Raw genomic sequence first — 13,205 nt, 5'->3', positions numbered from 1 at the left:
GTGACAGTCTTAGTAAAGGAAACAACTCGTGGATGTCGAAGGACAAGAGCTGCTAAACAGGACATCTATGCAAGATTTCACCCCCAAAGACACCGTCAGAGCATCAGCGTGTCAATGTGAAGAAAGGGAGTATCTCTGGGTTTCCATGACGCTGGCAGATGATGTGCTTTTCAGTGACTGCTTTTCTCCTAAGGAACTTAAACATGGATCGTTACACAACCACCGAAGAGCCACTGAAGAAGGCTCAGAGAGAAGGGTACATTCTACATTCCTTACCATGACCTTTGCCCTGTACCTCCCCTTGATGAACTCAATTTTTGCTGAACCCTTTTATATCCTAATTGAGATTTAATGCTCAATGAAAGACGATTATACATTTAAATTTTTTTTTTAATTTTGAGGGTGACTCAGAAGATTGATTAGGACCTACAGAAGTGGAGACTCTCAGCAGATTAAGTTCCAGTGCAAGCAGCCCTGATGCTCAATCAACTCAATGGTAATAGAGATAATCTGTGGTAGACAGAGAGGTTATGTAGATTCTCTGAGGCAGGGATATGACCTCTATAATGCTGTATAAAAAGTGTAGCTCCTGGCATGATATTGGGCCCCTATAGAGAGAGAACCCAACCATGGAACATCAAGGATTTAGTGACCAGAGCTACCCATCATGATCCACCAAGTCACAAGGTCAGGTGCAGCAGCAAGTTACTAAATGATGGGATGGAAGGAGCAAAACTGGGAAATAGGAGAGAAGGCATCTGGAGAAGAGGGATGTTGATGGTTCTACAAGAGTCAACCCAAAGTGCCAATCTTTATGTCTTATGGTGACGCCCACCACAGAGCACTAACAGAGAAGGTGCGTTTAACTACATTCCCGACTACAGAGGAAATGCCTTGTCAGTTGACTACAGCCAGCTTTTGCTCTCAGCCACCTCAATGCTTGACCACGAGGGCCACGAATGGAAGAGCCATAGTGACAGAGAGGAAGGCTTTACATAGGCCCAACAGCCTGGGCTCCTCCTTATGAAGGTGACCTAATTACTGCCACTGACACATGTTGGCGTAGCACTGACACTCCAGAAACGGGTCTGTCTGCCTTGCCCACAGTATACCCTATTGTGGCACTACTATCCCAGGGTTTACAGATTAGCTCGTGGGGAGCATCAATTATGGCCTCAGGACCAGGTACGGTAGTGGGGCTTTCTAGTGTTGAACAAAACACTGGGGAAAAGGGGCCAACAATACATAGCAAAACCTAAGTCAATCAAATACACACATACCAGTAACACTACAAGTTTTATAAGGATACAGTCATTCAAGGATATAAAGCAAACAAATCAGAGTGGTTTCCTACCGCAGGAGAAGATGAAAAGGAAAGTGGAGATCAAGAAGAAAGGAGATTAAAAAAAAAAAAAAAAAAGAAGAAAGGAGATTAAATAAATCAATTGAGGGACTTTATAAAGAATAAAATAGTTTTACTGCCATAAACAGAAGACATGATTAACTCAGGTTTCTGAAACATAGTCTGAACTTATTGTCACAACATTAAATGGAAAGTTGATATTACTTCTTATGAATCAGAGGTTATCAAAATAAATATACAACTATGAAAATATTTTTTAAATTCGCCTGTTCACAACCAGACAGGCGAATGTGTGACAGTAGTGCACATTCCACACTTCGGCAAACACTGTTGTCACTATTCTGGGATAAGAATGATAGAGGGGCTCCTTTAAATATATACATATAAATGTAATACGGTACAAGTATTAACTACTTTGAGAGCTTAACTAGATTTACTTTAAAGAGAAAACTTGATAGCAATTCACTCACAAAGCTTTCCTCAATAACGTAACATCTTCCAGTTCCACAATGTGTAATTACAAGAGTGACTACTTAATTTTCAATATAAAATGATGGAATATTTTTTAAAGATTATTTATTTATTTATTCATGGGGGGGGGGGTTGGGCAGAGACCCAGGCAGAGGGAGAAGCAGGCTCCATGCAGGGAGCCTGACATGGGACTCGATCCCGGGTCTCCAGGATTAGGCCCTGGGCTGAAGGCGGCGCTAAACCGTTGGGCCACCTGGAGCTGCCCAGATGGAATATTTCTAGATATTGCAAAGTCCTAAATCAGTCATCAATTAAGAGCTGAAAAGAACTTTAATAAAAGCATCAAGACTAGCTAGTTTCACATTGTAAGGTAACATAGTACCTCACTATCACGTATTTCTCTAAGGACGTTGCCACACTAATGCTGGTCTGTTCATGGGAAACCACTGAATTCTGCTTCATGAGTTTCTTTCTTTTTTTTTTTTTTTATGAGTTTCTTCATAGATCCCAATTCACTGAGCAGTAATTCCATTAAAACAAGATACCACCCTTCAGTAAAAGTGTCAGGATTACACCTAAAGAAATATTTTAAACATTTTTTTTTTTACCAAATAGTACATAGCACTTAAAACTACAGCAAAAGAGAAAAATAATAGACCGTACTTCTTTCTTTAAAAATTGTTCTTTTAAAAAAGGCGATACATTTTTTTTTTAAGATTTTATTTATTTGAGAGAGAGTGAGAGAGAAAGAGAACAAGTCAAGTGAGGGGTAGAGGGAGAGGCAAGCAGACTCCCTTCCGAGCAAGGAGCCCAATGCAGGGCTCAATCTCAGGACACTGGGACCACGACCTGAGCCGAAGGTAGATGCTTAATCGACTGAGCCACCCACATGCCCCAAAGGCAATACTTAAAAAAAAAATTAATTAAATAAGAACAAAAAGGCAGTACTTTACTTTTTTCAATATATCTCCCTTACAATATGCTAAGGCTCGAAATATAATGTACAAAAATATTTGTTGTATGTAAATAAATGAAGAAACCAATAACACAGTAGAATAGTAATTTTAATGTTTCTTTAAACTTAAAAAACTTCGGTCTGGGGAGCCTGGGTGGGTTCAGTCGGTTGGGTGTCTAGTCAGTTGGGTGTCTGCCTTTGGCTCAAGTCATAGTCCCAGGGCCCCGGGATCAAGCCCCACATCAGGCTCCCTGCTCAGCAGGAGTCTGCTTCTCCCTCTCCCTCTGTGCTCTCTCCCTCTCAAGTCAATAAATATTTTTTTTAAATGGAAAACTTAGGTCCAACCAGATTTGAAAAATTACCTATGTTTACTCTCAGCGCTGCCCAACATGATCTGTTTTATCCAGATAGAAGGCGTGGGCATCAGCACCTCTTTCCAACAACCAGTCAGAAATCAGAAATCACTGCTTCTTCTCCCCTGACATCTATTCCACATGGTCTTCCTTTTCCATTTCCACCCCTACTACCTGGATTAAATTCTGATTACCTCATACCTCACACCTCCTAAAACCTTCTGAGCCTCCTGAGCCCTCACTCCATTTCTCTAATGACATATATTCACACATCACTGCTAGAGTGATTTTCCTAAAGGAAGATTTTCTTGATGTTACACTTCCTAGCCTAAGACCTCTACCATATTTATAGAGAAATACTCGTTTTCCATCAGCCAGCTTTTCTAGAAATACCTTTTAATTCTTTACCTATTCAAATCCTAACTCATCTTTCAAATCCCAAGTCAAACAATCCCTCCCATGCTCTGTCTGTACTTAGCAGTTCTACAGAACTCTGATTAGGAAGTAATGAATTACTCTTCTGGCATTTATTATTTTTACCTGGCAGTGTTAGTGATCATTACTCATATTACTTATATACAGACCTTACTGGTATGACTGTAAATAGAAGATGGGGACCATGTTCTTTATTTTCTGATACTTCCATTGTGACTTGCTGCTACACAGTTTAACAGAGACCAAAATAAGTAATATCCTACAGAACAAAAATAAGCGCTCTCGAGTCTTAAATTAGGAAGGAATATATCCTTAGAGTCAAAGAAATCAAGGGCGCCTGGGTGGCTCAGCCAGTTAAGCACCTGACTCCTGATTTCAGCTCAGGTCATGATGTCAGGGTCATGATATCAAGCCCTGCATCAGGCTCTGCACAGGGCAGGGAGCATGCTGGAGATTTTCTCTCCCTCTCTCTCTGTCCTTACACATTCCCTCCACTGCCAGCAGTTGTGCATGTGCACGCGCACACACACATCCAAAAAAAGAAATATAGATCAGAAGGGACCTCAGGGGTGAATTGGCACTTGAGATTTTTTTTTTAAGATTTTATTTATTTATTTGTGAGAGACACAGAGAGAGGCAGAGACACAGGCAAAGGTAGAAGCAGGCTCCAGGCAGGGAGCCCGACGTGGGACTCGATCCCGGGTCTCCAGGATCACGCCCTGGGCCGAAGGCAGACACTAAACTGCTGAGCCACCCAGGCTGCCTGAGATGAGTTTTTAAAAGTTGACAGGGCTACCACAAGAAAAAGTGGAAAAAGCATGTCAGGAGAAAAGAATAATAGGAGCAGAGAGCAAAGAAATACAGGCAGCTTCAAATCACTGGCTGAAGAGTACCACACATACACGGAAGGGTACAGAGGAAGAAAACTGAATGTTTGCTAACAACCAATGCTTACAGGTTTTCATAATTTCAGGTAAGTTGATCCCTACCTAAATCAAGAGCCTCATCATTTCTTGCTTGAAACAATTAACAATTAAGAGCATCCGAATTGTCGCCTGCTTTTGGTGTCCCCCTCCTCCTTCCAAACTATCATCCATATCCCTGCAGGATTAATTTTAGCAAAACAAATTATGATTCTAAAATGCCTCTGTTAAAATTTTTCGGTGGCTGCCAACTATTCACAAAATAAAGCCTAAACTCCCGACCACAGCACTGAGTCCTTCACCATCAAGGTCTCTCCTCGCCTTGTCCCTCAAAGCCGCTCTCATATCCTGAATTCAAACCACACAAAATGATTTCTTCTGTCTGTTGTACAATCGATATACCTCAGGCTTCCCTTGCTTACGCTGAGCTCTGCGCGTGAAATTCTCTCGCCTCCCAAATTCCACTGGGCAATCTTCTCATCTTTCGAGACTCTACTCAACTATCACGTCCTATGTGCAGCCTCCCGGACTGTTCCCTCCTCTCACAGCAGTGAAGCGTCCAACCGCGAGGGCCCTGCGATATTTCAGGTGAAATGTAATGGAAGGGCCTAGCATTGGATGGGGATGGGGGGACTGGAAGAGAAAGGACGGAAACATTCACGGCACATTCAGAGGCCACCGGGTGGGACTGCATCTCTGACTAGAGCGGGAAGGAAAAGGTGAGGAACCACATCCGGCACCGAGACTTTGCGTGTGGGTAACAGAGATGTCCGCTAACAGACATGGGAACCCCGGTGCGACGCGAGCGGTTGGCCATACAGGCCGAAAGCTTAGAGAGAGGGACACAAGTGAAATGTAAGGTTGAGAGATCACTATAGAGGTAACTGTTGAAATGAGATCAGGAAAAACATAAAGAAGAAACAGAAAAATTTCAAAGATAAAACCTCGTGGAGGTCATTACTTAAGAGTAGGAGGAGAAGAAAAATTATGAAGGAGTGATTAAAGAAGTAGAGCTAAAAGAACACAGGGTCGGGCAGCCCTGGTGGCGCAGCGGTTTAGCGCCGCCTGCAGCCCAGGGTGTGATCCTGGAGACCCGGGATCGAGTCCCACATTGGGCTTCCTGCATGGAGCCTGCTTCTCCCTCTGCCTGTGTCTCTGCCTCTCTCTCGCTCTGACTGAATAAATAAATAAATCTTAAAAAAAAAAAAAAAAAGAAGGAGAAGAACACAGGGTCATAGAAACCAAGAGAACTGCAAAAAAGGGAAAATAGCAACTACTACAGTGATCAAAGAGTATGAAACCTAATAAAAGGCAATTAAAAAGTTGTAAGTGTTTTTCAAAAGAGCAAAGACACAAAGAGCAAAGGCAGAGTGAGAAAAAAGAATGAGCACGCTACAGAAGCAGCAGCCAACTGCTGCAAAGCCAACTACCCTACGAGGAAAGAGTACAGACTACTTCATAGTATATGTCCTATTTATTTTTCTAAAATATAGATCCTAAAGAATTCAAACCTTTTACCTGATAATCTGAGTCTGTAAATGGATCAAAATTAATGCACTTGACATCCCCTTTCTTAGAACGGCTTCTTTTCTCCTACCCTTGGTGTTACGACAGTTCCTACTTTTAAAACAAATTCTATCTCCAAAAACCTATTATTTTAAGACAACATTTTTATTCTGAATTCTATAATGTGTGAAAGATTCAAAATAATATAAACATCCATAATCTTCCATTCTGAACTCTGGTTGTCTTTAGGGGGGATAAAAACATCCTTATATATCATCTAATGCTTATTTTCTATAATTAGAGTGAAGAAAGTGATATCAGTAATAAATGAGTACCTTTTATTTTTGAAGACTTTAAACATGAATAAGAAGGGGAAAATGTATTAGAACTACTTATGAACTCATAAAGAGGTGTTTAAAGAAACTAAAAAGACTAAAATAAAGTTGCAGCAGTAATACATACACATGGACTATTTTCAATTCCTTCCTTCTTTCCTTCCAAGTTAGTTAATATATAGTATAGTATTGGTTTCAGGAGAATTTAGTGATTCATCACTACACACAACACCGCGTGCTCATCCCAACATGCACTCTCCTTAATGCCCATCACCCAATTCAATTTAGCTCATTCCCCCACCCACCTTCCACGACTATTTTCAAATAGTTGATATGAAAATGTTCATATTATTCTAATTATTTTCTTAAAAGTCTTTTCCTTACCTCAGAGATGTGGCTAGATAAAACTGTACTTCCAATTTTCTCCAAACAGCTTTGACCTATGCTTCCATCTCATGAATTCCAAGACAGTATTAAACTGATGCATATTTTCATAAATCTGTTAAAAAAAAAAGAGAGAGAGCTTACTTAGACCAAAAGAAACACACAAAAGCAATACTAAAAATTTGTCATGTGTAAAATTATATATTTTCAACATAAAGTCAATGAAATTCTAAAGTATTTTAACCTATCACTTTATCATTTTCCCAACCTCTGCCCAAAGATGTTTCCTATTTTGTATATTTTCAACTTCACAAAGGTAACAATAGTTCTGTGGAAGAAACTTCTTGCATGCAAAATTTCTGTATTAGCTTAGATTTCTGAAGGAAAAAAAAAATCACATCTTAAAACGAAAAAACAGGAACAGTTAGAAGCAGCACTAAAATCCACAATTCTACAGTATTGAAATTTCTACTTAGGCAAAAATATATTTGGCCACCCAGCTAATACCCCTATTTTTCACTTTCTATCACAAAATCTCAGTAGGTAGTTCTAATTTCAGTCAATCTTCTACCTAGAATATTAAAGAGCTGGAGGGGTCAGGAATCAATGGCACTGCTTGGTCTAAGCCCAGGGGATAGGTTACAACTATGTTTCCACTGACATTTAGTTCCCTTGCTGCATTAAGACACAAAGTTGATAAATCTAAAAGCGGGAAACAATGAAAAATTCTGATTTATTTAAAAAGGCATGTTGCTTACTTAGAGATCTTAAAAATAATTTCTATGAACATATCTTTTAAATGAAACTTCAAATAGCAAAGTATTGTTTCATATTTTAAAAGGAAAAATTTTAAGCTGTATGAACACTACCTATGTCCCACGGCAAGGTCAAAATGCCTTTGTCTTCAAGTCCATTTAGAGGTATCGTTTGTGTCACACTGAGGTTTAGTAGTCTTGGCAATAATGACTGAATTCATGTAAACTGGGGCAACCTGAAACGGTCTAGCATATCAGATAGCAGCCTTTCTTAAAGACAAGAGTCTCCACTCAGCAGACGGGCTGCCATAGGACCATGCTAAATCTTTCATGGTCCAACTAAAGACAGACTGACCCTGAAAGCAATTAGTAATGCTTTGTCTGCATTTAGGAGCCTTAAACAGTCTTCTCAATGCACCGGTTACCCACAACTTAACTGGTCTCTAATATTTTTCAGGGTATTCACAGGACAATAAAACTCTTAGACCATCACTCAGAGAAACGAGGGCAGGAATGGAAGAGATACAGTGTTTAGGGATTTTTTTTTTTCCTGAGAGGTTCACAGTCTTAAAAAATTTCCCTTACATAATCAAAAAATAAATGCATTATGTTTTCATTTTAGAAATGACAAATATCTACCTCCAAAGCCACTCTTTGCCAACAACTCCATTCTTCCCTAATGGCGTAGGTGGAAGAAAAGAGGGAAGGCAATCACTGTATTTCACAAAGCTAGAGATTAACCCATTCTCATAAGGGTTATAACAATCCATCAAAATGACTATGTTTAAAACTATATGGCCTGATTCTAATTCTACCAGATATTTCCAATGGATCAAATAAAATTAACATATAAAACATTTAACCATTGCTTATCATGGCACTGCTTATTACAAAACTGTTTCCTTGGTGTGAAAAAAAAAAAGCTTCAGGCTAAATCTAAAGTTAATAAAAAGAAATATGAATAATCAAAAGAATCTTCAAGTATGCCATCTTCAAAGTCTGAGACCCTGAATTGTCTATCCTCCCTCCATCCTCTCACATGCACAAATAAATGACAAAGTATAAATCGTCTAAAAATTGAATTTAAGACCAGCTAAGGAAAACCAAGTAAACATGACCTCATACTAAGACATAAATTAAAAAAAATCAAAGGACAGGATATGCTTCACCATACAGGTCTGCACATCACTTTTTTCAAACTAGAAATTGTGCAAATAAAGTAAAGCTTTCCTTAACCTTTGCAATACAGTGCTACAGTCCTAAAAGAAGAGATGCGTAAATATGTGCATGTATATAAAAAGGATTTTACGTGGGCAAAATGCCCCCAACAGCTTTAATCTTTTGACTTACAAGGTAACTGACCACAGGCTTTTAGCACTAAGAACTTGTGTTTAACAACTAGAAAGATCTAGTCAAAACTGAACACTAAACAAGTATAATAATGTTTTCGTCAAAGATTTTGTGTCTGAAACTTTCAAGCCTCTTAGTTCTAGAAAACACATTAAGAAAAAGGTAATCCTTTTAAAAACATATCAGGTCTTCTTAACGACAGAATAAATGAAAAATTAAACATTTCTAGATATTTTCTTTCTAACATTTTATAATTCAGCAAACATTAGAATTTCCTCAAAGTTCATAAACTTTGTAAACAAATATGCAAAGTGCACTTTGATCCCACATCATCTATACAGAATACCTTTATTTACCATCAAAATGTACATCTCTCTCTTGGCTCTCAAAATCATTAAAGTCCTTAAACTTTAAACTGTCGGGGTACTTAAAACACCATTAACCATACAGAACCCATCAGTGACAAACATCAACTGTGGATATTATAGTCATCTCTGGCTCTGAGGTGTTAGGATACCACCCATTCACTCCTTTATTAAGATTTGCCTCATAGAAAAGAACAGCATACATACTCTTTTGATAAATATAGTCAGTCTAAAACATTAAGATTACTTTTGAGTTTGTACAAGGTGTCAAAAATAGTCATTTCCTAGTATTCACAAATTCAGCAATACTGACTGTATACTTTTCCTTTTCACCACTCCAAATACTCTCCTCTTCCTTTCACCTCTCTAAGCACCCATAGAAAGTACCCCAAACATTGTACAAATACTACTGTTAACACTATTGCTGCATCCATATAACCTTTTTTAAAAATCAGAACCAAACTACAAAATATTTGACACAACATCCCAGCTGGGCTCTTAAACTAAAGGCATTATTACTGTTAAAAATTTTGGTAAATTAACTGGAAATTCAAACATCATACTTCAGAAAAATATAATACAGTTTTTCCCGTACATAATTCAAAAGAACAGTCGATTTTGGTTTATCATGCCCTTCTATAATAAAGCAGGCACCCACATAACACAGAAAGGAAAAGTCAACTTATGGATGGGTTGTATTCTAAAAGGTCACTTATAAATTGAATGTAAGCTTGAAACTGAAACTTGCGATGCTTTTCTTATAAAACCGAAGCTATAAACATTAGTATTAAACCTGTGATACAAACGGACTACAGTACACAATTCGATCATAGCACTCCTCTTTTTTCTTTTAGCACTCCTCTGCTTAAGCATATTTCCATACTAAACTCTAAGCTTTTATTCACTATTATAATTCTAGAATCTACTAGCACAATTGATGACACAGAGAAGGATTTCAACAAATATTAGCTGATCTGAAGTATTGAATAGCAACAACTCGATATGAAACTGGTTTGTCTAGAAAACCTTACCTATCTTAATTGTATCAGACAACCAAAAGACAAGGAGAAAAAGCTTCTTCCAAAAGAGATATGTGAAAAAGATTAATACCAGGGTGAGAAATCTCTAATTTAAGCCAATTGTGGCCATTTCCATTCTCCTTGCCAATGAGATGGTTCAGTTATAAGCATCTGATGCAATTCCAGGCAGTACAACCAGAGACTAAGTTTGCTGGGGAGTTTCTGGGAAAGGTTTTTTCTGGCTGATGAAAATAAGACATGTAGGTTGGAAATGCTCCCGCTCCCACCCTCAGCCTTTGTGTCCAGGCAACTCTGGGTTTGACTTTGTCAAGTGGAATGATGGCGGCCAACTTACTTAGGACCATGAGGAAGGTGACAGCCTAAGAGGACAATCCAACAGATAAAGAACAGCTCATTAAAAAACAGTAAGAATCTGGGTCTTTGGTGTTATTGTTTGGCTTGAATAAATCCCAAAACTGTTTTATTATGTTGGATCTTATTATATTAAATCCTTTATTGTTTAATTTTCAAATACCAAAAGCAACCCAGCAAATACCATGATTCAGAAACCAATACACCATTTACTTCCATGAATTCAACTGTTACTTACACAATGATAACTCAGCTAAATTTACCTCTCAATCCAGATCCTTCTTTTGAACTAGATATGTATTTCCGAAGTACTAAATATTAAATAGCTACTCCAGTGGCACATCGAGAAAACAGGATTAATATAAAAGCCTTCATCTACCAGCACAAAAACTATTCATGCACCATATTCACTTTCCTGGCTAATGGCAGTACCAGCCAGCCAACTGTTAAAATTGGAAATCTGGGGAGCACGTCTTATCTTCCTCTGCTTCACTTATCATATTTAGGTAGTTACTAAATGCTGCCCATCCTAAGTCTGATACATCTCTAAAATTTCTCTCCTTTATATTTATACATATCTAGTGCAGGCTCTCCTCTTTCATTACAACCTACCTCCTTTCTTACCTCGTTCACTGGATGTGTGTTTCTAAAATACAACTGTGCTTCTTGAAAAGATTATAAACATAACTCATTAAGAAAATAAAAATTTTAAACTATATTGAGTTTAAAACTATTTAAAGCTGTACTCACCAGGGCAGCCCAGGTGGCTCAGTGGTTTAGCACCACCTTCAGCCCAGGGCCTGATCCTGGAGACCTGGGATCGAGTCCCACATTGGGCTCCCTGTGTGGAGCCTGCTTCTCCCTCTGCCTGTGTCTCTGCCTCTCTCTCTCTCTCTCTGGGTCTCTCATGAATAAATAAAAATCTTAAAAAAAAAAAAAAAAACCAAAAAACTATACTCACCAGAATGGCCATAATTAAAAAGACAGACAATACAAGAGTTGGTAAGGACATGGAGAAACTGGAATTCTCACACATTGCCCTAAAATGATGCACCCATTTTGAAGAACAATTTGGCAATTTAAGTTAAATGTAAACATAAATGCACTATATGATCCCAAATTCCCTTTATAGGAACCTACCCAAGAGAAATGAAAATGTGTCTATACAAAGACTTCTACACAAATGTTCTCAGCAGCATTATTCATGACAGCCAAAACTTAAAACAATCCAAAGGTCCATCAACTGCTGAACAGATAAACAAAGTGTGGCATAATCATACAATGGAAAACTATCAGGTAATAAGAAGAAACAAAATATTGGTACATGTTACAACATGAATGCACCTCAAAAACATACTAAATAAAGAAAGCTAGATGTAAAATACTATATATTGGATGATTCCATGCATATTAAATGTTAATAAAAGGCAAATTTAGACAATCAGAAAGCAAAGCAGTAGTAGCTCAAAGCAAGGAGTAGAACTGTGAAATCTGGGGCAGTGATGAAAATATTCTATTTTTTTTAAAAAAGATTTTATTTATTTATTCATGAGAGAGAGAGAAAGGCAGAGGCAGAGGGAGAGAAGTAGGCTCCCTGTGGAGCAAGGACTGGGATGCGGAATTCAATCCCAGGTCTCCAGGATCATGACCTGAGCCAAAGGCAGCCAGCCACTTAACCGACTGAGCCACATAGGTGTCCCAATGAAAATGTTCTAAAATATTTATAGCGCAACTCTAAAATTTTACTACTAATAAAAAAACACAAGTGTATTTTTTCAATAATTTCCAACTGTGTGTAAAATGAATTCCAAATTTTTTAGGAGGCCATCCACAGATTGCTATAATCTGCTTTCCACCTATTTATTTAACCTCCTTTATCTTCTGCTACAATCTCTGCCAAAAGCCTCCTGCTGGCCATATTAGACTATTTGCTATTTCCTAAATATGCCCACTTATTTTATGCCTCTACCTTTCTTCAAGCTCGATATTCTAATCAAAATGTATCTTCATCTTTTAGCCAAGTGAACTTCCATTTGTCCTCACAATGATCCATCTCAAATATCTCTTCTGTTGACTCCTCTTGTAGCGCTCAGCACATTGAGTTATGATTATCTATTTATAGATATATCTTACTTATTAAGATAACCCCTGTGTACAGCAATTGCATTTTACTAACGCTTGTTGTCACCGGTGTTCTGAGCACAGTCCACTGACCAGCACATAGGAGGTAATCTATATATTTTTGAATAAATGACTGACTGGTGAAGAGTGACAGGGAAAAAAAAAAATTCCCAAAACAGGTAAAATGAGCTCTGCACCACAGAGATATTTGTGTAAGTATGGTTGCAGTTGATGTTATATAAGAATGAAAAACAGGCGGGGGGTGGGGGTGAATGGGTGATGGGCACTGAGGGGGGCACTTGACGGGATGAGCACTGGGTGTTATTCTGTATGTTGGCAAATTGAACACCAATAAAAAATAAATTTATTATTTAAAAAAATAAATACAAAATTAAAAAAAGAAAGAAAAACAGGGCAGCCCGGGTGGCTCAGCGGTTTAGTGCTGCCTTCAGCCCAGGGCGTGATCCTGGAGACCTGGGATCGAGTCTCACGTCGGGC

General features: G+C 38.3%; 1 protein-coding gene across 2 annotated transcripts in view; it reads right to left on the bottom strand.

The window, feature by feature from the left end:
* The window catches only part of BMPR1A (bone morphogenetic protein receptor type 1A), a 140,725-nt gene that overhangs the window by 58,363 nt on the left and 69,157 nt on the right, over window positions 1-13,205 (bottom strand). For both annotated transcript variants that reach the window (XM_077895268.1, XM_077895269.1), the window contains one exon: window positions 6,726-6,840. The gene's annotated coding sequence lies outside the window, so the exon portion shown is untranslated. The remainder of the gene's footprint in view (window positions 1-6,725; window positions 6,841-13,205) is intronic.

This window comes from Canis aureus, chromosome 4, assembly GCF_053574225.1.
Source record: "Canis aureus isolate CA01 chromosome 4, VMU_Caureus_v.1.0, whole genome shotgun sequence".
In the NCBI taxonomy this organism is placed as follows: Eukaryota; Metazoa; Chordata; class Mammalia; order Carnivora; family Canidae; genus Canis; species Canis aureus.
Note: the sequence above shows the minus strand (reverse complement) of the source record. Positions and strands in the feature narration are given on the sequence as shown.